This window comes from Carassius gibelio, chromosome A5, assembly GCF_023724105.1.
Source record: "Carassius gibelio isolate Cgi1373 ecotype wild population from Czech Republic chromosome A5, carGib1.2-hapl.c, whole genome shotgun sequence".
Lineage (NCBI taxonomy): Eukaryota > Metazoa > Chordata > Actinopteri > Cypriniformes > Cyprinidae > Carassius > Carassius gibelio.
The window spans coordinates 1601604-1626623 of NC_068375.1; the positions used below are offsets into that span (position 1 = coordinate 1601604).

Here is a 25020-nt window from a genome sequence, read left to right on the forward strand (position 1 = left end):
GACATTTACTGGTTACTTTTTTACTGTTATTTCAAAAAATCACCACGACAAAACCATTCAAGCTATTCAAAATTCATCCGCACCTGTACTGTAAGATACATTCTTTAAACAGTGGTAAAAGAGGATGTGGTGCTGATCCTTCAAGAGTCACTCAAAACTTATCTGTCCATAAAGCCTATAAAGAATTATTCTTAATATACAGTTCACAATACTTCAGCATGTTGTTCTAATTAAGTGAGGGTCATTTTATCAGTAAAATACATAAAATTCATATTATTTTTCTTTGAAAGATTTCTATAAATGATTTAAATCATACTTGTTTCTACAATAATTATTTAAAAGTGATCCTATAGCTCCATCTGGTGGCCATTATTGGTACTAAGAATTGCCAGCTTGATTTATATGTTATGATCGTTTTAATTTTATGCTGGCTCTTGAAAATGATAAAGCTATGAAACTTACTGTGCTTCCTTCAAATGATGACTTCTAGGTATATAAAAAATTATGAAGAGTTGGAATTAAAAATTTTAAAGATATAGTAAAATAACTATGGTATTTTTTTATGTTACTTTAATAAATCTCTATGGCCACACCATTTAAGGTATCCTAAACCCATTCGCAATTTAACATCTTCAGTATATGGCTTCATGTTAAAAAAGTTCGGTGTGAACTACTTGTGTCTTCTTGGAGGAGAATGAATTCATTTACAGGCTGAGTTTATCATAAATCCACAATAACATTTCTGAGTTCTGTATCAATCAGTGTTGTTGTTTGTTTATTTTTATTTTTTTATTTTTCATAGGAATATAACTGACCCTTTACTCTCCTTTTTAATAAATGAGCTATTTATAGCTGTATTTATAAACTGCTTACTACTGACTATTAATATTGGGACAAGGTTTTATGAAGCATGAACTGACTATTTACTAATGAGTGCAGTTATTATAAAGTGTTATCAATGCATTTGCTAATGTTAACAAATTAGACATTATTTTACAGTGTTATCAAATCCCTTAAATGATTTGTAAGTGTTTTGTAATGATTTTATTGACCTAAAAGCATTTGTGAAAGTTCTGCTTACATTACAGCTTAGTCTTGATCTGTGAGCTGAACAGATTTACTGTTACATCCATGAGATTATGTAAATTCAAATAAATATCATGTCACAGGATGTCAGAGGTCAGTATCAAATTAGTTTGAAATTATTATTTGCAGCACAAATAAGGTTTTTTAGGATTTTTAAAAATCCCTAAAACTGTCAGAAAAGGATAAGGCCTAAGATTTCTATGTGAGTGGCTAAATTTGTTTGTTTTTATAACTATAATGCATAAACTATGAAACTATACAAAATGTATAAAAAAGTACAAGTTATTCTTTTCCAATGTTTTTTATTTATTTACATTTTTTTTTTTTTTTTTTGGGATTTACATTTTAAAAAATTAGCCTATGGCAATCATTCTAAACAGCTTGAATAAAACCTGTTAATATTTATTATAGACCACTATAACTGTGTATAATCTAACAAACGAGTTTATTATGAAAATAAAGTGTGTACACCAGATAAATTGGACGATAAAGAAATTGCTAACAATAGTATAATAGAGCATGTTTTAGGTTTTTAGGCGTTTAGATGCAGAAATGGACAAATCAAATGTAAAATCAAATGTAATTGATTTAATTAAATATAGATTAAGTCTTGTTAGAGCAAAATAATAAATAAATACGTACACACATTAAAAAAGCAGCCAAGATGAATGAGTTTAATTTTTTATATAGATTAAAATTGAAGACAGAAGCAGCTGGTATATGCGGTCACTTAATATTAAAATCCAGTAGATCCACTTCAGATTTATTTCTCAACAGTTTATGTTCACGTGGCTGTTTTCGTTTATATTAGCCAAGCTATTATGTATTTTGAAATAATCTTGTCCGTGATGTCTTCGTTCTTACGACGAAAGGCAGAATCCTGCAGCTCGAGAGAGAAATGTTATTCTGCCAGTCGCGCTTTCAAATAGTCTTGCGCACTTAAACGGGTCACAAACACCTGCATTTAGCTCGTGTTGTGTTATAATGGATGTATTGTGTGCATTTATGGCAATAAATATTTCATTTTCACACAAACAGTTCAAAAACATCTTAATTTAGCTCTTGGTGTGCTCTAATTGGTGAATTGTGTGATATCGCTGCAATACTTTATTTTTAATAGCTATAAAACAAGAATAAACTCGTTTTTTTCTGAGCTCATCATTCCACACGCTCCTGCTCAGAGCGGTGATTCATCTCTCGTGTTTCTCACGTATCACTGACCACACATCAATTATTAATGAGCCCTGACCTTATAATAATCATATATGTTGGTTTAGCTTGTCAGTGTGAATTAAATCCAAGTATTTATTTGTATTTTAACCGATTTAAAATCGAAACCAAAAGACAGTCTCCTCCCTTTTTTATTCCGGTAACTGCACCTGTAGGGGCGCTATTTCTCTCAGACAATGGAAGTCTAAGCACACACACTCAAACAGAGGGACAGAGTGATATGAGATGTCTGACAGTTTTTTAATTTTCTGTTATCCATACAGTGTTGTAAAGTCATGAAACTATGCATATTTACTCAGAATAACTTTTTTTCTTTATGAAAAAAGGTTTTGAAGTGTTTGGAATTTAAAAATGCAGGAAAATTAATAATTCCATCTTTATTGTCATTTTAAAAAATCCCCACGACAAAACCATCCAAGCTATCCAAAACCCATTCACAATTTAAGTTCCTCAATGTTTTTTCAACATGTACACCAAGTTTGGTGTGTATAGTGTTACTCTCCTCTGAGCAGTATGCATTAATTCACAGCTAAATGTAAAAAACAATCCACATTCAAATCAAAATAGCCGACTTCCTGTTGGTCGTAGCTGATGACTGTGAATTAGAAAGTTGTCCGTCTTGATAAGAAAAATTTTTGTACTGAGTTTGGTGTCTGTAGCTAAAACTAACCCCCCCACTTTTGACAAAAGGTGGCGCTATAGAGTGCCTCTTCCACGCCCTCTTATGAAATTTTGCCAGTGTCTAGCTGTCACTAATACTGATATGTGTTCTGAGTTTGATGAAATTCTAAGCATGTTATATGCCTCAAAATCACCTGAGAAGTATTCCAGTTTGACATGTTGCCACGGCAACAATATTTTTAGATATCAATATCCCCCCAGCAGATTTATATCGGCTGTGTTTTAACATTATTCTGATGAAGTTTGAAGCAAATCGAGTAAAAATAAGATGCTGAATTCAAAGCATTTTGAAAATGACACACTTCCTGCTGCCACTTGGTGGCGCTATAACTTTGACTCCTAATAGTCACATATATGCGATCGACATCATACAATGAATAATCTGATGAAGTTTGATTAAAATTAGGAAATGTATGTGGATGGTATTAGACACTTCCTGTTTCTCATTTCTCGCCATAATTTCAAAGCCTCGCCACGAGCAAACCGTTTGAGATATCAAAAATCCCCTGGCAATTTTTCATCCCCAATGTCTTGAGATCATGTTGACCGAGTTTGGCGGCAATTGAGTAAAAAACCTATGACAAGTATTTCAAATTCCAGAGCATGCGCTTTTTACATAACTCTAAATAGCTGACTTCCTGTTGGGCGGAGCCTATGATATGCAATACGAAAGTTGTTCGGCACGATGAGATCTATATGTGTACTGAGATTCATATTAATACGTGCAAGTATGTGTGAGCTATACATCAACATTTATAACTGTGATCCAGGGGGCGCCGTAGAGCCCCTGTGCCACGCCCAGGTCTCAGCCTCTGCAGGCTCCTTCAGGCCACAGATTCCAAAGTGTGCGCAAATTTTCAAGAGTTTTTGAGTATGTTAAGGACCCCAAAAGCCCCCACAACTTTGACGACAAATATGAATAATAAACCCCAAATAGCCAACTTCCTGTTGGGCGGAGCCTATGATATGCAATACGAAAGTTGTTTGTATTGATGAGTTCTATATGTGTACCGAGTTTCGTATGTCTATGTGCAAGTATGTATGATATATGGCCCTCCATATTCCAGGGGGCGCTGTAGAGCCCCTGTGCCACGCCCGTGTATCAGTCTCTGCCCGGCCCTAATGGCCGCAGGTTCCAATGTGTGTGCCAATTTTCAAGACTTTTTAAGCATGTTAAGGGCCCCAAAAGCCCCCGAAACCTTGAAGAAAAATAATAATAATAAATAATAATAATAATAATAATAATAATAATAACAAATAATCCTAAGGAAAACAATAGGGCTCTCGCCCTCCAGGCTTGAGCCCTAATTAAAGCTGCAAGCAGCGATGAACGGGCCCTCGCACCCGGGCTCACCGCAATCGTGTGGCTTTAGTAAAAAGGTGAAGGTGAGAAATATGCATTTCAAATCGTTAATATAAGTGGAATATGTCAATGTCATTTATATGTGCCAATTTTCCTGTTGCCAATAGGTGGTGCTATCATTATAATGGAATATTGGCCTTCAGATGTGTTCAGGCTAGGAGTCTTATCGAACATGTGAAGTTTGGGGAATATCGAACATTTCAAGCCTGAGTTACAACAACTTCTCTTGCTGTGGCGAGACATGAAATTTTGTCATGACGCCATGGACGCGCCCTTTAACAAAATCTAAAGATCTCCACAATTTAACATTGCAAAGACCTTTAGATTAGACTGACCAAAATAAAATGTTGATGTCATAAAATTTCTTGGAGTAGTTCTTTGCAGTGTAAAACATGACACTTCCTGTTGCCAGCAGGTGGTGCTATGACTATAACGTAATATGGGCATGTAGATCTGTTAAGGGCAGAAGTCTTATCTAACATGTGAAGTTTGGGGCAGATTGGACATTGTATGTCTGAGTTACAGCAACTTCCTTTTTCATGGCGAGACATCTAAATTTGTCAGGCCGCCATGGACACGCCCTTTAACGAAACCTCAAGATCTTCGCAATTTAACATCGCAAAGGGCTTAAGATTACACTGACCAAGATTGGTGTTGATCTGAATAAATCTCTAGGAGGAGTTTGTTAAAGTACAACCCCTGAAAATGGCAAAAACAGCGCCAATTTTGCAGAGAAAATTCTAAATAACCGACTTCCTGTTGGGATTCGGATTTCGTACCAAGAGACTTTTTTGTAGGTATTGGAGTGTTACATATGTGTACCGATTTTTGTACATGTACGTGGAACATAGCTCGAGGCACAGTCCGTTGAATGTGTATAGGTGGCGCTATTGAGCCGTTTTGCCACACCCGTTGGAATAATGGCCTTCAGATGTGTTCAGGCCAGGACTCTTATCACACATGTGAAGTTTGGGGAAGATCGGACATTTAATGCCTGAGTTATAACATCTTTTATTCACATGGCGAGACATCGAACTTCGCCATGGTGCCGTGGACACGCCTTTTAACGAAAACTCAAGATCTTCACAACTGAACATCGCACAGGCCTTTAGATTAGACTAACCACAAAAAAGAAATTGATGTCAAAAAATTTCTAGGAGTAGTTCATCACAGCGTAAAATATGACACTTCCTGTTGCCAATAGGTGGCGCTATGACTATAACTGAATATGGGCATGTCAATCTGTTCAGTTCCAGAGTTTTATCAACCATGTGAAGTTTGGGGCAGATTGGATATTGTATGTCTGAGTTATAGCAACTTCATTTTTCATGGCGAATCATCAAAATTCGCCAGGCCACCACTGACACGCCCTTCGACGAAAACTCAAAATCTTCGCAATTTAACATCGCAAAGGCCTTTAGATTAGGCATACCAAATTTGGTGTTGATCTGAATAAGTCTCTAGGAGGAGTTCGTTAAAATACAACTCATGGAAATGGCAAAAATGACACAAAATTTGCTCATATTATTAAAAATAACCGACTTCCTGTTGGGATTCGGATTTCGTACCAGAAGACTTTTTTGTAGCTATTGGTGTGTTACATATGTGTACCGATTTTCATACATGTACGTGAAACGTAGCTCGTGGCGCACACCGTTGAAAGTGTATAGGTGGCGCTGTCGAGCCATTTTGCCACACCCACTTCTGAAACCCATATCAGATGTAAATTTTCGCCGGTTCTGAGGTGTGTGCAAAGTTTCATGACTTTTTGAGTATGTTTAGGCCCTCAAAAATGCGATTCATTTTGGAGAAGAAGAATAATAATAAATATAGCTGCAAGCAGCGATGTCGGGCTCAAGCCATCAGTGCAACGCCACCCCGGTGGCATCAGGATAACTGTGCCCAGCGGGCATAAGCATTTACAGTAACCCTCTGACAATCAGTTTTAAGGGATGCGGCAGTTAAAGGGTTAATCCGACCAATCTAGACTTTGAAATCACATACACAGAACAATATATATAACTTTAGTAACACTTTATTTTAATATTTATAAAAAATGTATAAGGTGTGCATTGTAGCTGACACCTATATGAACACATTACAATTGCTTTGTGACTGCAAGTCTTTCTTCTCAAATGCTATTGAGCTTCAAATTTGCATTTGAGCCCATGTGAAAAAGTTGCATAATTTACATATGACTTACAGTTTGTTGTAATAAATATCAAACATTCAATTTAATTGTGCATTATAGCTGTCACCTAGATGAACAATTACAGTTGTTTTTATGACTGTAAGTCATTCTCTTCAAATGCTACTGACGTTAGAAAAGTGTATAACAATATCACATGTAACTTTAGAGACCTTCCCTAAATTTGAGACTCTAGAAAGTCCAATGTCAAGACAACTTTATGCCTGTTTTATTTTCTTTAGTTTTCTTTTCTCTGTGCCGGATTGCTGATGTCCTATACCCAGGCATAGATGTCCATCCATCAATTACGAACATTCAGCCGCAAACATGAGGTGTGAGCGGTCGCGAGCGCGGATGGGAGAATGACGCATGTTTTTTTTTTTTTTTGAGCAACTGGGATGGTGCCCCCTCTGGGAGTTGGTGCCCTACGAAGACTGCATACTATGTTATACTGCATAATGTTAACAAATTAGACATTATTTTACAGTGTTACCAAATCCTTAAATAATGTATTAGTGTTTTGTAATGATTTTAATGACCTATAAGCATTTGTGAAATAGTTTTGCTTGCATTACAGCTTTATCTGTCAGTTGAAGAGTTTTACTGTTACATCCATGAGATTAATAAATGTCATGTCACGTCACAGGTTGTCATAGGTCAGTATCAAATGAGTTTGAAATTATTATTTGCAGCACAAATTAGGGTTCTTAGGATGTTTTTAAATCCCTAAAACTGTCAGAAAAGGATAAGGCCTAAGAGATTTCTTAACCTGTAATGAAAGGAAAAAACACCACCATTAGCAACAACAAAAACAATAACAATTTAAAATACAGATTTTTTTTTTCCTGATTATTAAAGGGATGATTAGGTCTCTCTGTCTCTCTCTCTGCCAGACAGCCCCTCCCTACAGTCCACACACACTGTCACAGTCACCAACCCCCTCACACTCCCCCTCCCTCTCCCCCTCCCTTCCCTCACACAGACAGGGTGGCCAGAGTGAGATCATGTCAGTTGAGAAGTCTGACAGTTTTTTAATTTTCTTTTATCCATACAGTGTTGTAAAGTCGTGAAACTATGCATATTTCCTCAAAATGATTTGATCTTTGTATAAAAAAATGCTTTGAAGTGTTTGGAAGCTGCAATTTAAACATACAAGGCAATTAATGTTTCCCTTTTTACTGTCATTTCAAAAATTCACCACGACAAAACCGTTCAAGCTAACCAAAATCCGTTCGCAATTTAAGTTCCTCAATGGTTTTTCTTCATGTAGACAAAGTTTGGTGTGTATAGTGTACTTCCCCTGTGAGGAGTATGCATTAAATCAGAGCTCAATTTAAATATTCAAATCAAAATAGCCGACTTCCTGTTGGTCGTAGCTGATGACTGTGAATTAGAAAGTTGTCCGTCTTGAAAAGAACAATTTATGTACCAAGTTTGGTGTCTGTAGCTAAAACTAACCCCCCCACTTTTGACAAAAGGTGGCGCTATAGAGTGCCTCCTTCACGCCCTTTTAAAAGCTTTTGCCATTGTCTAGCTATCACTAATACTGATATGTGTTTTGAGTTTTATGTAAATCTGAGCTTGTTGTCTGCCTCAAACTCACCATAACAGAACATTCAAGTTTGACACGTTGCCATGGCAACACTATATCAGATATCAATATCCCCACAACAGATTTACATCGGCCGTGTTTTGTCATTATTCTGATGAAGTTTTAAGTAAATAGAGTAAAAATAAGATGCTGAATTCAAAGCATTTGGAAAATGGCACACTTCCTGCTGCCAGTTGGTGGCGCTATAATGTTGACTCTTAATAGTCACATATATACGATCAGTATCATACAACGAACAAACCAATGAAGTTTGATCAAATTCAGGAAATGTATGTGGATGTTATTAGACATTTCCTGTTTCTCATATCTCGCCATAATTTCAACGCCTCGCCACGGGCAAACCGTTCGAGATATCAAAAATCCCCTCGCAATTTTCCATCCCCAATGTCTTGAGATCATGTTGACCGAGTTTGGTGGCAATCAAGTAAAAGACCTATGACAAGTATATCAAATTCCAGAGCATGCTTTTTATAAACAGCCCTAAATAGCTGACTTCCTGTTGGGCGGAGCCTATGACATAGAGTGCGAAAGTTGCTCGGCTCAATGAGATCTATAAGTGTACTGAGTTTCATATAAATACATGAAAGTGTGTGTGAGCTATGGTTCAAGATTTCTGACTGTGTTCCAGGGGGCGCTGTAGAGTCCCTGTGCCACGCCCGGGGCCCAGTCTCTGTGGCGTCCTGATGGCCGCAGATTCCAATGTGTGTGCCAATTTTCAAGAGTTTTTGAGCATGTTAAGGCCTCCAAAAACCCCCGGAAGGTTTAATAAAAAATAAAAAAAGTAATAATAAATATAGCTGCAAGCAGCGATGCCGGCCTTAAGCCATCAGTGCAACGCCACCCCGGTGGCATCAGGATAACTGTGCCCAGCGGGCATAAGCATTTACAGTAACCCTCTGACAATCAGTTTTAAGGGATGCGGCAGTTAAAGGGTTAATCCGACCAATCTAGACTTTGAAATCACATACACAGAACAATATATATAACTTTAGTAACACTTTATTTTAATATTTATAAAAAATGTATAAGGTGTGAATGTAGCTGACACCTATATGAACACATTACAATTGCTTTGTGACTGCAAGTCTTTCTTCTCAAATGCTATTGAGCTTCAAATTTGCATTTGAGCCCATGTGAAAAAGTTGCATAATTTACATATGACTTACAGTTTGTTGTAATAAATATCAAACATTCAATTTAATTGTGCATTATAGCTGTCACCTAGATGAACAATTACAGTTGTTTTTATGACTGTAAGTCATTCTCTTCAAATGCTACTGACGTTAGAAAAGTGTATAACAATATCACATGTAACTTTAGAGACCTTCCCTAAATTTGAGACTCTAGAAAGTCCAATGTCAAGACAACTTTATGCCTGTTTTATTTTCTTTAGTTTTCTTTTCTCTGTGCCGGATTGCTGATGTCCTATACCCAGGCATAGATGTCCATCCATCAATTACGAACATTCAGCCGCAAACATGAGGTGTGAGCGGTCGCGAGCGCGGATGGGAGAATGACGCATGTTTTTTTTTTTTTTTTTTTTTTTTTTGAGCAACTGGGATGGTGCCCCCTCTGGGAGTTGGTGCCCTACGAAGACTGCATACTATGTTATACTGCATAATGTTAACAAATTAGACATTATTTTACAGTGTTACCAAATCCTTAAATAATGTATTAGTGTTTTGTAATGATTTTAATGACCTATAAGCATTTGTGAAATAGTTTTGCTTGCATTACAGCTTTATCTGTCAGTTGAAGAGTTTTACTGTTACATCCATGAGATTAATAAATGTCATGTCACGTCACAGGTTGTCATAGGTCAGTATCAAATGAGTTTGAAATTATTATTTGCAGCACAAATTAGGGTTCTTAGGATGTTTTTAAATCCCTAAAACTGTCAGAAAAGGATAAGGCCTAAGAGATTTCTTAACCTGTAATGAAAGGAAAAAACACCACCATTAGCAACAACAAAAACAATAACAATTTAAAATACAGATTTTTTTTTTCCTGATTATTAAAGGGATGATTAGGTCTCTCTGTCTCTCTCTCTGCCAGACAGCCCCTCCCTACAGTCCACACACACTGTCACAGTCACCAACCCCCTCACACTCCCCCTCCCTCTCCCCCTCCCTTCCCTCACACAGACAGGGTGGCCAGAGTGAGATCATGTCAGTTGAGAAGTCTGACAGTTTTTTAATTTTCTTTTATCCATACAGTGTTGTAAAGTCGTGAAACTATGCATATTTCCTCAAAATGATTTGATCTTTGTATAAAAAAATGCTTTGAAGTGTTTGGAAGCTGCAATTTAAACATACAAGGCAATTAATGTTTCCCTTTTTACTGTCATTTCAAAAATTCACCACGACAAAACCGTTCAAGCTAACCAAAATCCGTTCGCAATTTAAGTTCCTCAATGGTTTTTCTTCATGTAGACAAAGTTTGGTGTGTATAGTGTACTTCCCCTGTGAGGAGTATGCATTAAATCAGAGCTCAATTTAAATATTCAAATCAAAATAGCCGACTTCCTGTTGGTCGTAGCTGATGACTGTGAATTAGAAAGTTGTCCGTCTTGAAAAGAACAATTTATGTACCAAGTTTGGTGTCTGTAGCTAAAACTAACCCCCCCACTTTTGACAAAAGGTGGCGCTATAGAGTGCCTCCTTCACGCCCTTTTAAAAGCTTTTGCCATTGTCTAGCTATCACTAATACTGATATGTGTTTTGAGTTTTATGTAAATCTGAGCTTGTTGTCTGCCTCAAACTCACCATAACAGAACATTCAAGTTTGACACGTTGCCATGGCAACACTATATCAGATATCAATATCCCCACAACAGATTTACATCGGCCGTGTTTTGTCATTATTCTGATGAAGTTTTAAGTAAATAGAGTAAAAATAAGATGCTGAATTCAAAGCATTTGGAAAATGGCACACTTCCTGCTGCCAGTTGGTGGCGCTATAATGTTGACTCTTAATAGTCACATATATACGATCAGTATCATACAACGAACAAACCAATGAAGTTTGATCAAATTCAGGAAATGTATGTGGATGTTATTAGACATTTCCTGTTTCTCATATCTCGCCATAATTTCAACGCCTCGCCACGGGCAAACCGTTCGAGATATCAAAAATCCCCTCGCAATTTTCCATCCCCAATGTCTTGAGATCATGTTGACCGAGTTTGGTGGCAATCAAGTAAAAGACCTATGACAAGTATATCAAATTCCAGAGCATGCTTTTTATAAACAGCCCTAAATAGCTGACTTCCTGTTGGGCGGAGCCTATGACATAGAGTGCGAAAGTTGCTCGGCTCAATGAGATCTATAAGTGTACTGAGTTTCATATAAATACATGAAAGTGTGTGTGAGCTATGGTTCAAGATTTCTGACTGTGTTCCAGGGGGCGCTGTAGAGTCCCTGTGCCACGCCCGGGGCCCAGTCTCTGTGGCGTCCTGATGGCCGCAGATTCCAATGTGTGTGCCAATTTTCAAGAGTTTTTGAGCATGTTAAGGCCTCCAAAAACCCCCGGAAGGTTTAATAAAAAATAAAAAAAATAATAATAATAAGAAGAAGAATAATCCTTAGAAGAACAATAGGGCTCTTCGCCCCTTCGGGCTTGAGCCCTAATAATAATAATAATAAAAAATAATCCTAAGGAAAACAATAGGCCTCTCGCCCTTTGGGCTTGAGCCCTAATAAATAAATATAGCTGCAAGCAGCGATGGCGGGCTCAAGCCACCAATGCCATCGCCACCCCGGTGGCATCAGGTAAACTGTGCCCAGCGGGCACATGCATTTACAATATCCCTCTGGCAGTGAGGTTTTAAAGGATATGGCAGTTAAAGGGTTAATCCGAATCATCTAGACTTTAAAATCACATTCACAGAACAATATATATATATAACTTTAGTAACACTTTACAATAAGATTTCATTTATAAACATTATGTTAACATGAACAATATTTATATAGCATTCATTCATGTCAGTTAATATTCCAAACTTAAACATTAAAACATTGTTTTATTGTGATTTTTTTCCAAGCACATTTTACCAATTCCAAACCATACCAATCTTAATAACTACCATTATTTTTTATTTAATCATTTATGAGTGCTATACAATAGTCCAGGAAAGCTGGAGGAGAAAAACAGGTCAAGAAGAACTGACAAAAGAATTGTAAAATAATTAGGAATTAATGTGAAGATAAATTTTTAGTCAATTCTGCAAGACAGACTTTCAGGAAAGGAGGTGGAATAAAAATGAGCTCCTAAATCTTAATCCTGGATTCTGGAAGATATATTCCTCAAACCATCGGACAAAAGGAGGTGGTGCTGGTCCTTCACGAGTCACTCTAATCTGTTCATTAAGCCTATATATAAAGTCTTAATATATAGTATTTTCACAATACTTCATGGTATTCTAATTAAATAATTTTTTGGAATCTTAAGTCTCTTAGAACCTGACACATTGTAATTCTGGAGACTCCAGGAAAGTGGCAGTTCTGTAAAATGTTGGCGCAGGAGACTAAATGCTCCCTGATAGTTTCACACCTAATTCACTTAACACACACACAAACACACACACACACACACACACACACACACACACACACACACACACACACACACACACACACACACACACATTAACCACAGTGACAGAGGGACAGAGTGACATCAGATGTATGATAGTTTTTTAATTTTCTATCATCCATATAATGTTGTAAAATCATGAAACTATGCATATTTCCTCAGAATGACTTGTATTCTATGTGTACATTTTTTTGAAGTGTTTAGAAGCTGCACTTTAAAAAAATAAAAGACATTTACTGGTTACCTTTTTACTGTTATTTCAAAAAATCACCACGACAAAACCATTCAAGCTATCCAAAATTCATTCGCATCTGTTCTGTAAGATAAATTCTTTAAACAGTGGTAAAAGAGAATGTGGTGCTGAACCTTCAAGAGTCACTCAAAACGTATCTGTCCATAAAGCCTATAAAGAATTATTCTTAATATACAGTTCACAATACTTCAGCTTGTTATTCTAATTAAGTGAGGGTCATTTTATCAGTAAAATACATACAATTCATATTATTATTTTTTTTAAAAGATTTCTATAAATTATTTAAATCATACTTGTTTTACAATAATTATTTAAAAGTAATCCTATAGCTCCATCTGGTGGCCATTATTGGTACTAAGAATTGCAAGCTTGATTTATAAGTTATGATAGTTTTAATTTTATGCTGGCTCTTGAAAATGATAAAGCTATGAAACTTACTGTGCTTCCTTCAAATGATGACTTCTATGTATATAAAAAAATTATGAAAAATTTTAAAGATATAGTAAAATAACGATTGTATTTTTTTATTTTACTTTAATAAATCGCTATGGCCACACCATTTAAGGTATCCTAAACCCATTCGCAATTTAACATCTTCAGTATATTAGCTTCATGTTAAAAAAGTTTGGTGTGAACTACTTGTGTCTTCTTGGAGGAGTATGAATTCATTTACAGGCTGATTTTATCATAAATCCACAATAAAATTTCTGAGTTCTGTATCAATCTGTGTTGTTGTTTGTTTATTTTTATTTTTTTATTTTTCATAGGAAGATAACTGACCCTTTACTCTCCTTTTTAATAAATGTGCTTATAAACCAAGAACAAGTTTTTTATAGCTGTATTTATAAACTGCTTACTACTGACTATTAATATTGGGACAAGGCTTTATAAAGCATGAACTGAATATTTACTTTTTGAGTTTGAAATTATGATTTGCAGCACAAATAAGGTTTTTTAGGATTTTTAAAAATCCCTAAAACTGTCAGAAAAGGATAAGGCCTATAAGATTTCTATGTGAGTGGCTAAATTTATTTGTTTTTATAACTATAATGCATAAACTATGAAATTATACAAAATGTATAAAAATGTACAACAGTTATTGTTTTCCAATGTTTTTTATTTATTTTTTTTATTATTTTTTTTTATTTACATTTCAAAAAATTAGCCTACTGCAATCATTCTAAACAGCTTGAATAAAACCTGTCAATATTTATTATAGACCACTGTAACTGTGTATAATCTAACAAACAAGTTTATTATGAAAATAAAAGTCTGTACACCAGATAAATTGGACGATAAAGAAATTGCTAACAATAGTATAATAGAGCATGTTTTATGTTTTTAGGCGTTTAGATGCAGAAATGGACAAATAAAATGTAAAATAAAATGTAATTGATTTAATTAAATATAGATTAATTCTTGTTAGAGCAAAATAATAAATAAATAAATACGTACACACATTAAAAAAAGCAGCCAAGATGAATGAGTTTCATTTTTTATATAGATTAAAATTGAAGACAGAAGCAGCTGGTATATGCGGTCACTTAATATTAAAATCCAGTAGATCCACTTCAGATATATTTCTCAACAGTTTATGTTCACGTGGCTGTTTTCGTTTATATTAGCCAAGCTATTAAGTATTTTGAAATAATCTTGTCCGTGATGTGTTCGCTCGTATGACGAAAGCCAGAATCCTGCAGCTCGAGAGATATATGTTATTCTGCCAATCGCGCTTTCAAATAGTCTTTCACACTTAAACGGGTCACAAACACCTGCATTTAGCTCTTGTTGTGTTACAAATTGCTTATTGTGTGCATTTGTGGTAATGTTTTATTTAAAAAAGCTCTTAAACAAGAATAAATTCGTTTGTTTTGAGCTCGACACTGTACGCGCTGATCGGAGCTGTGGTTTCAGATAGGCAGCCACAAATATTTCATTTTCACACAAACAGTTCAAAAACATCTGAATTTAGCTCTTGGTGTGTTCTAATTGGTTGATTGTGTGATATCGCTGTAATAATTTATTTTTAAAAGCTTTAAAACAGGAATAAATTCGTTTTTTCTGAGCTCTTTACTCCAGACGCTCGTGATCACAGCGGTGATTCATCTCTCCTATTTCTCACGTATCTCTGGCCAGAAATAATTTATCCATGAGCCCTGAGCCGGTAATAATCAGATATGTTGGTTTAGCTTGTCAGTGTGAATTAAATCTAAGTATTTATGTTTATTTTTAACCGATTTAAAAATGAAAGTAAAAGTCCGGTAATTGCACCTGTAGGGGCGCTATTTCTCTCAGACAATGGAAGTCTGAAGCACATATACTCAAACAGAGGGACAGAGTGAGATGAGATGTCTGACAGTTTTTTAATTTTCTGTTATCCATACAGTGTTGTAAAGTTGTGAAACTATCCATATTTACTCAGAATGACTTTTTTTCTGTATGAAAAAAGGTTTTGAAGTGTTTGGAATTTAAAAATGCAGGACAATTAATAATTCCATTTTTACAGTCATTTAAAAAAATCACCACGACAAAACCGTTCAAGCTATCCAAAATCCATTGGCAATTTAAGTTGTTTAAAATGTTTTGGCATCATGTAGACAAAGTTTGGTGTGTATAGTGTTACTCTCCTCTGAGCAGTATGCATTAATTCACAGCTAAATGTAAAAAAAAATCCACATTCAAATCAAAATAGCTGACTTCCTGTTGATCGTAGCTGATGACTGTGAATTAGAAAGTTGTCCGTCTTGATAAGAACAATTTTTGTACCGAGTTTGGTGTCTGTAGCTGAAACTAACCCCCCCACTTTTGACAAAAGGTGGCGCTATAGAGTGCCTCTTCCACGCCCTCTTATGAACTTTTGCCAGTGTCTAGTTATCATAAATACTGATATGTGTTCTGAGTTTGATGAAATTCTAAGCATGTTATATGCCTCAAAATCACCTGAGAAGTATTCCAGTTTAACATGTTGCCACGGCAACAATATTTTTAGATATCAATATCCCCCCAGCAGATTTATATCGGCTGTGTTTTAACATTATTCTGATGAAGTTTGAAGCAAATCGAGTAAAAATAAGATGCTGAATTCAAAGCATTTTGAAAATGACACACTTCCTGCTGCCAGTTGGTGGCGCTATAACTTTGACTCCTAATAGTCACATATATGCGATCGACATTATACAACGAATAATCTGATTAAGTTTGATTATAATCAGGAAATGTATGTGGATGGTATTAGACACTTCCTGTCTCTTAATTCTCGCCATAATTTCAACGCCTCGCCACGAGCAAACCGTTCGAGATATCAAAAATCCCCTGGCAATTTTTCATCCCCAATGTCTTGAGATCATGTTGACCGAGTTTGGTGGCAATCGAGTAAAAAACCTATGACAAGTATATCAAATTCCAGAGCATGCGCTTTTTACATAACTCTAAATAGCTGACTTCCTGTTGGGCGGAGCCTATGACATGCAATACGCAAGTTTTTTGGCACAATGAGATCTATATGTGTACTGAGTTTCATATTAATACGTGCAAGTATGTGTGAGCTATACATCAACATTTATGACTGTGTTCCAGGGGGCGCCATAGAGCCCCTGTGCCACGCCCGGGTCCCAGCCTCTGCAGGCTCCTTCAGGCCACAGATTCCAAAGTGTGCGCAAATTTTCAAGAGTTTTTGAGTATGTTAAGGACCCCAAAAGCCCCCACAACTTTGACGACAAATATGAATAATAAACCCCAAATAGCCAACTTCCTGTTGGGCGGAGCCTATGATATGCAATACGAAAGTTGTTTGTATTGATGAGTTCTATATGTGTACCGAGTTTCGTATGTCTATGTGCAAGTATGTATGATATATGGCCCTCCATATTCCAGGGGGCGCTGTAGAGCCCCTGTGCCACGCCCGTGTATCAGTCTCTGCCCGGCCCTAATGGCCGCAGGTTCCAATGTGTGTGCCAATTTTCAAGACTTTTTAAGCATGTTAAGGGCCCCAAAAGCCCCCGAAACCTTGAAGAAAAATAATAATAATAATAATAAATATAGCTGCAAGCAGCGATGGCGGGCTCAAGCCACCAATGCCATCGCCACCCCGGTGGCATCAGGTAAACTGTGCCCAGCGGGCACATGCATTCACAATATCCCTCTGGCAGTGAGGTTTTAAAGGATACGGCGGTTAAAGGGTTAATCCGAATCATCTAGACTTTAAAATCACATTCACAGAACAATATATATATTAGTAACACTGTAGAATAAGATTTCATTTATAAACATTATGTTAACATGAACAATATTTATATAGCATTCATTCATGTCAGTTAATATTCCAAACTTAAACATGAAAACATTGTTTTATTGTGATTTTTTTCCAAGTACATTTTACCAATTCCAAACCATATAAATCTTAATAACTACCATTATTTTTTATTTAATCATTTATGAGTGCTATACAATAGTCCAGGAAAGCTGGAAGAGAAAAACTCCTTATATTGATGTGTGCAGAATTATTAGGCATGTTTTCTTTTACAGATGAAATGCGCTAAAATAGACTTTTAACTCAAACTGTAAGGTCGAAAATTATGAAATACCCATGAGAAATATCAAACACAAATGCAATACAGAAATGGATAAGTTAAGACTTGACCATTGTACAAAAAATACTGACTGGGTCATGAGGTCAGAAAAGAAGAAGAAAAAAGCAGGTCAAGAAGAACTGACAAAAAGAATTGCAAAATAATTAGTAATTAATGTGAAGATTAATTTTTAGTCAATTCTGCAAGACAGACTTTTCAGGAAAGGAGGTGGAATAAAAATGAGCTCCTAAATCTTAATCCTGGATTCTGGAAGATATATTCCTCAAACCATCGAACAAGAGGAGGTGGTGCTGGTCCTTCACGAGTCACTCTAATCTGTGCATAAAGCCTATATATAAAGACTTAATATATAGTATTTCACAATACTTCATGGTATTCTAATTAAATCATTTTTTGGAATCTTAAGTCTCTCAGAGTCCGACACCGAGTAATTCTGGAGACTCCAGGAAAGTGGCAGTTCTGTAAAATGTTGGCGCTGGAGACTAAATGCACCCTGATAGTTTCACACCTAATTCACTTAACACACACACACACACACACACACACACACACACACACACACACACACATTACCCACAGTGACAGTGGGACTGAGTGACATCAGATGTATGATAGTTTTTTTTCATCCATATAGTGTTGTATAGTCATGAAACTATGGTCATGAGACCAGTCATTCTGAGGAAATATGCCTCAGAATGACTGGTCTTCTATGTGTACATTTTTTTTTTTTAAAGTGTTTAGAAGCTGCACTTTAAAAAAATAAAAAGACATTTACTGGTTCCTTTTTTACTATTATTTCAAAAAACATCACGGCAAAACCATTCAAGCTATCCAAAATTCATTCACACCTATTCTGTAAGATTAATTCTTTAAACAGTGGTAAAAGAGGATGTGGTGCTGATCCTTCAAGAGTCACTCAAAACGTATCTGTCCATAAAGCCTATAAAGAATTATTCTTAATATACAGTTCAAAATACTTCAGCTTGTTATTCTAATTAAGTGAGGGTCATTTTATCAGTAAAATATATACAATTCATTTTTTTTTTTGAAAGATTTCTATAAATGATTTAAATCATACTCGTTTCTACAATAATTATTTAAAAGTAATCCTATAGCTCCCTCTGGTGGCCATTATAGGTACTAAGAATTGCAAGCTTGAGTTATAAGTTATGATAGTTTAAATTTTATGCTGGCTCTTGAAAGTGATGAAAGCTATTGAAAGCTATGAAACTTACTGTGCTTCCTTCAAATGAGGACTTCTACTTATATAAAAAATTATGAAGATTTAGAATGAAAAATTGTAAAGATATAGTAAAATAACTATTGTATTTTTTTATGTTACTTTAATAAATCTCTATGGCAACACCATTTAAGCTATCCTAAACCCATTCACAATTTAACATCTCAGTATATTGGCATCATGTTGAAAAAGGGGTATGGAGTAGTATGAGTAGGAGTATGAATTCATTTGCAGGCTTTATCATAAATCCACAATAAAATTTCTGAGTTCTGTATCAATCTGTGTTGTTGTTTGTTTATTTTTATCTTTTATTTTTCATAGGAAGATAACTTACTCTCATTTTTAATAAATGTGCTTATAAACCAAGGACAAGCTATTTATAGCTGTATTTATATACTGCTTACTACTGACTATTAATATTGGGACAAGGCTTTATAAAGCATGAACTGACTATTTAATAATGAGTGCAGTTATTATAAAGTGTTATCAATGAATTTGCTAATGTTAACAAATTAGACATTATTTTACAGTGTTATCAAATCCTTAAATGACTCATAAGCATTTGTGAAAGTTCTGCTTGCATTACAGCTTAGTATTGATCTGTGAGCTGAACAGATTTACTGTTACATCCATGAGATTATGTAAATTAAAATAAATATAATGTCACAGGATGTCATAGGTCAGTATCAAATGAGTTTGAAATTATTATTTGCAGCACAAATAAGGTTTTTTTAGGATTTTTAAAAATCCCTAAAACTGTCAGAAAAAGGTTAAGGCCTAAGCTATTTCTATGTGAGTGGCTAATTTTATTTTTGTTTTTATAATTGTAATACACAAACTATGAAATTATACAAAATGTATAAAAAGATAAATAAATAAATACGCACACATTAAAAAAGCAGCCAAGTCGAATGAGTTTCCTTTTTTATATAGATTAAAATTGAAGACAGAAGCAAGTGGTAAATGTGGTCACTTTAATATTCAAATCCAGTAGATCCAGTTTATGTTCACGTGGCTGTTTTCGTTTATAGTCGCCAAGCTATTATGTGTTTTGAAATAATCTTGTCCGTTATGTGTTCGTTCGTACGACGAAAGCCAGAATCCTGCAGCTCGAGAGATATGTTATTCTGCCAGTCGCGCTTTCAAATAGTCTTGCACACTTAAACAGGTCACAAACACCTGCATTTAGCTCTTGTTGTGTTACAATGGGTTTATTGTGTGCATTTGTGGTAATATTTTATTTAAAAAAGCTCTTAAACAAGAATAAATTCGTTTGTTTTGAGCTCGACACTGTACGCGCTGATCGGAGGCGGTGATTTCAGATAAAGCAGCTGCAAATATTTCATTTTCACACAAACAGTTCAAAAACATCTGAATTTAGCTCTTGGTGTGTTCTAATTGGTTGATTGTGTGATATCGCTGTAATAATTTATTTTTAAAAGCTTTAAAACAGGAATAAATTCGTTTTCTCTGAGCTCTTTACTCCAGACGCTCGTGATCACAGCGGTGATTCATCTCTCCTATTTCTCACATATCTCTGGCCAGAAATAATTTATCCATGAGCCCTGAACCGGTAATAATCAGATATGTTGGTTTAGCTTGTCAGTGTGAATTAAATCTAAGTATTTGTTTGTATTTTTAACCGATTTAAAAGTGAAAGTAAAAGTCCGGGAATTGAACCTGTAGGGGCGCTATTTCTCTCAGACAATGGAAGTCTGAAGCACATATACTCAAACTGAGGGACAGAGTGAGATGAGATGTCTGACAGTTTTTTTTAATTTTCTGTTATCCATACAGTGTTGTAAAGTCGTGAAACTATGCATATTTCCTCAGAATGACTTTTTCATCTGTATGAAAAAATTCTTTGACGTGTTTGGAAGCTGCAATTTAAAAATACAATAATGATTCCCTTTGTAAGGTCATTTAAAAAAATCACCACGGCAAAACCATTCAAGCTATCCAAAATCCATTCACAATTTAAGTTCCTATCAGAAATACTGATATGTGTTCTGAGTTTGATGAAATTCTAAGTATGTTATTTGCCTCAAAATCACCTGAGAAGTATTCCAGTTTGACATGTTGCCACGGCAACAATTTTTTAGATATCAATATCCCCCTTGCAGATTTATATCAGCTGTGTTTTAACATTATTCTGATGAAGTTTGAAGCAAATCGAGTAATAATAAGATGCTGAATTCAAATCATTTTGAAAATGACACACTTCCTTCTGCCAGTTGGTGGCGCTATAACTTTGACTCCTAATAGTCACATATATGCGATCGACATCATACAACGAATAATCTGATGAAGTTTGATTAAAATCAGGAAATGTATGTGGATGGTATTAGACACTTCCTGTTTCTAATTTCTCGCCATAATTTCAACACCTCGCCACGAGCAAACCGTTCGAGATATCAAAAATCCCCTGGCAATTTTTCATCCCCAGTGTCTTGAGATCATGTTGACCGAGTTTGGCGGCAATCGAGAAAAAAACCTATGACAAGTATTTCAAATTCCAGAGCATGCGCTTTTTACATAACTCTAAATAGCTGACTTCCTGTTGCGTGGAGCCTATGACATGCAATACGAAAGTTGTTCGGCACGATGACATCTATATGTGTACTGAGTTTCATATGAATATGTGCAAGTATGTGTGAGCTATGCATCAACATTTCTGACTGTGTTCCAGGGGGCGCCGTAGAGCCCCTGTGCCACGCCCGGGTCCCAGCCTCTGCAGGCTCCTAAAGGCCACAGATTCCAAAGTGTGCGCAAATTTTCAAGAGTTTTTGAGTATGTTAAGGACCCCAAAAGCCCCCACAACTTTGACGAAAAATTTGAATACTAAACCCTAAATAGCCAACTTCCTGTTGGGCGGAGCCCATGATATGCAATACAAAAGTTGTTTGGATTGATGAGATTTATATGTGTACCGAGTTTCATACGTCTACGAGCAAGAATGTATGATATATGGCCCTCCATATTCCAGGGGGCGCTGTAGAGCCCCTGTGCCACGCCCATGTATCAGTCTCTGCCCGGCCCTAATGGCCGCAGGTTCCAATCTGTGTGCCAATTTTCAAGACTTTTTAAGCACGTTAAGGGCCCCAAAAGCCCCCGAGACGTTGGAAAAAAAAAATAATAATAATAATAATAATAATAATAATAATAAAAAATAATCCTAAGGAAAACAATAGGCCTCTCGCCCTTTGGGCTTGAGCCCTAATAATAACAAATAATCCTAAGGAAAACAATAGGGCTCTCGCCCTCCAGGCTTGAGCCCTAATAAATATAGCTGCAAGCAGCGATGGCGGGCTCAAGCCACCAATGCCATCGCCACCCCGGTGGCATCAGGTAAGCTGTGCCCAGCGGGCACATGCATTCACAATATCCCTTTGGCAGTGAGGTTTTAAGGGATATGGCAGTTAAAGGGTTAATCCGAATCATCTAGACTTTAAAATCACATTCACAGAACAATATATATATATATATATATATAACTTTAGTAACACTTTACAATAAGATTCCATTTATAAACATTATGTTGACATGAACAATATTTATATAGCATTCATTCATGTCAGTTAATATTCCAAACTTAAACATTAAAACGTTGTTTTATTGTGATTTTTTTCCAAGCACATTTTACCAATTCCAAACCATATCAATCTTAATAACTACCATTATTTTTTATTTAATCATTTATGAGTGCTATACAATAGTCCAGGAAAGCTGGAAGAGAAAAACTCCTTATATTCATATGTGCAGAATTATTAGGCATGTTTTTTTTTTACAGATGAAATGCGCTAAAAAAGAGTTTTAACTCAAACTGTAAAGTCGAAAATTATGAAATACCCATGAGAAATATCAAACACAAATGCAATAACAGAAATGGATAAGTTAAGACTTGACCATTGTACAAAAAATGCTGACTGGGTCATGAGGTCAGAAAAGAAGAAGAAGAAAAACAGGTCAAGAAGAACTGACAAAAAGAATTGCAAAATAATTAGGAATTAATGTGAAGATTAATTTTTAGTCAATTCTGCAAGACAGACTTTTCAGGAAAGGAGGTGGAATAAAAATGAGCTCCTAAATCTTAATCCCGGATTCTGGAAGATATATTCCTCAAACCATCGGACAAGAGGAGGTGGTGCTGGTCCTTCACGAGTCACTCTAATCTGTTCATAAAGCCTATATATAAAGCCTTAATATATAGTATTTCACAATACTTCATGGTATTCTAATTAAATACTTTTTTGGGATCTTAAGTCTCTCAGAGCCGGACACCGAGTAATTCTGGAGACTCCAGGAAAGTGGCAGTTCTGTAAAATGTTGGCGCTGGAGACTAAATGCTCCCTGATAGTTTCACACCTAATTCACTTAACACACACACAAACACACTACCCACAGTGACAGTGGGACTGAGTGACATTAGATGTATGATAGTTTTTTTTTATTTTCTATCATCCATATAGTGTTGTATAGTCATGAAACTATTGTCATGAGACCAGTCATTCTGAGGAAATATGCCTCAGAATGACTTGTCTTTTATGTGTACATTTTTTTAAGTGTTTAGAAGCTGCACTTTAAAAAAAATAAAAAAGACATTTACTGGTTCCTTTTTTACTATTATTTCAAAAAATCACCACAACAAAACCATTCAAGCTATCCAAAATTCATTCACACCTGTTCTGTAAGATTAATTCTTTAAACAGTGGTAAAAGAGGATGTGGTGCTGAACCCTTCAAGAGTCACTCAAAACGTATCTGTCCATAAAGCCTATAAAGAATTATTCTTAATATACAGTTCAAAATACTTCAGCTTGTTATTCTAATTAAGTGAGTGTCATTTTATCAGTAAAATTCCTAAAATACATATTATTTTATTTGAAAGATTTCTATAAATGATTTAAATCATACTCGTTTCTACAATAATTATTTAAAAGTAATCCTATAGCTCCCTCTGGTGACCATTATTGGTACTAAGAATTGCAAGCTTGATTTATAGTTTTAATTTTAGGCTGGCTCTTGAAAATGAAAAAGCTATGAAACTTACTGTGCTTCCTTCAAATGAGGACTTCTACTTATATAAAAAATTATGAAGAGTTAGAATGAAAAATGTTAAAGATATAGTAAAATAACTATTGTATTTTTTTATGTTACATTAATAAATCTCTATGGCAACACCATTTAAGCTATCCTAAACCCATTCACAATTTAACATCTCAGTATATTGGCATCATGTTGAAAAAGGAGTATGGAGTAGTATGAGGAGGAGTATGAATTCATTTACAGGCTGATTTTATCATAAATCCACAATAAAATTTATTTTTCTGTTCTGTATCAATCTGTGTTGTTGTTTGTTTATTTTTATCTTTTATTTTTCATAGGAAGATAACTGATCCTTTACTCTCCTTTTTAATAAATGTGCTTATAAACCAAAAACAAGCTATTTATAGCTGTATTTATAAACTGCTTACTACTGACTATTAATATTGGGACAAGGCTTTATAAAGCATGAACTGACTCTTTACTTTTTGAGTTTGAAATTATTATTTGCAGCACAAATTAGGGTTTTTTAGGATTTTTAAAAATCCCTAAAACTGTCAGAAAAGGATAAGGCCTAAGATTTCTATGTGAGTGGCTACATTTATTTGTTTTATAACTATAATGCATAAACTATGAAATTATACAAAATGTATAAAAAAGTACAACAGTCATTGTTTTCCAATGTTTTTTTTTTTTTTTTTTTTTTTTGGATTTACATTAAAAAAAATTAGCCTACTGCAATCATTCTAAACAGCTTGAATAAAAACCTGTTAATATTTATTATAGACCACTGTAACTGTGTATAATCTAACAAACAAGTTTATTATGAAAATAAAAGTGTGTACACCAGATAAATTGGACGATAAAGAAATTGCTAACAATAGTATAATAGAGCATGTTTTATGTTTTTAGGCGTTTAGATGCAGATATGGACAAATCAAATGTAAAATAAAATGTAATTGATTTAATTAAATATAGATTAATTCTTGTTAGAGCAAAATAATAAATAAATAAATAAATAAATACGTACACACATTAAAAAAGCAGCCAAGATGAATGAATTTCATTTTTTATATAGATTAAAATTGAAGACAGAAGCAGCTGGTATATGCGGTCACTTAATATTAAAATCCAGTAGAT

The 25020-nt window shown here is 35.1% G+C and overlaps 2 long non-coding RNA genes across 2 annotated transcripts in view; one reads left to right on the forward strand and one right to left on the reverse strand.

The window, feature by feature from the left end:
- LOC127988478 (uncharacterized) overlaps positions 1–25020 on the forward strand; it is a 103415-nt gene that overhangs the window by 25313 nt on the left and 53082 nt on the right. The gene's annotated exons all lie outside the window — the stretch shown is intronic.
- Positions 20548–25020, reverse strand: part of LOC127988470 (uncharacterized) — a 34052-nt gene continuing 29579 nt past the window's right edge. The window contains exon 3 of the long non-coding RNA XR_008161671.1: positions 20548–21332. This is a non-coding gene — a long non-coding RNA (uncharacterized LOC127988470). The remainder of the gene's footprint in view (positions 21333–25020) is intronic.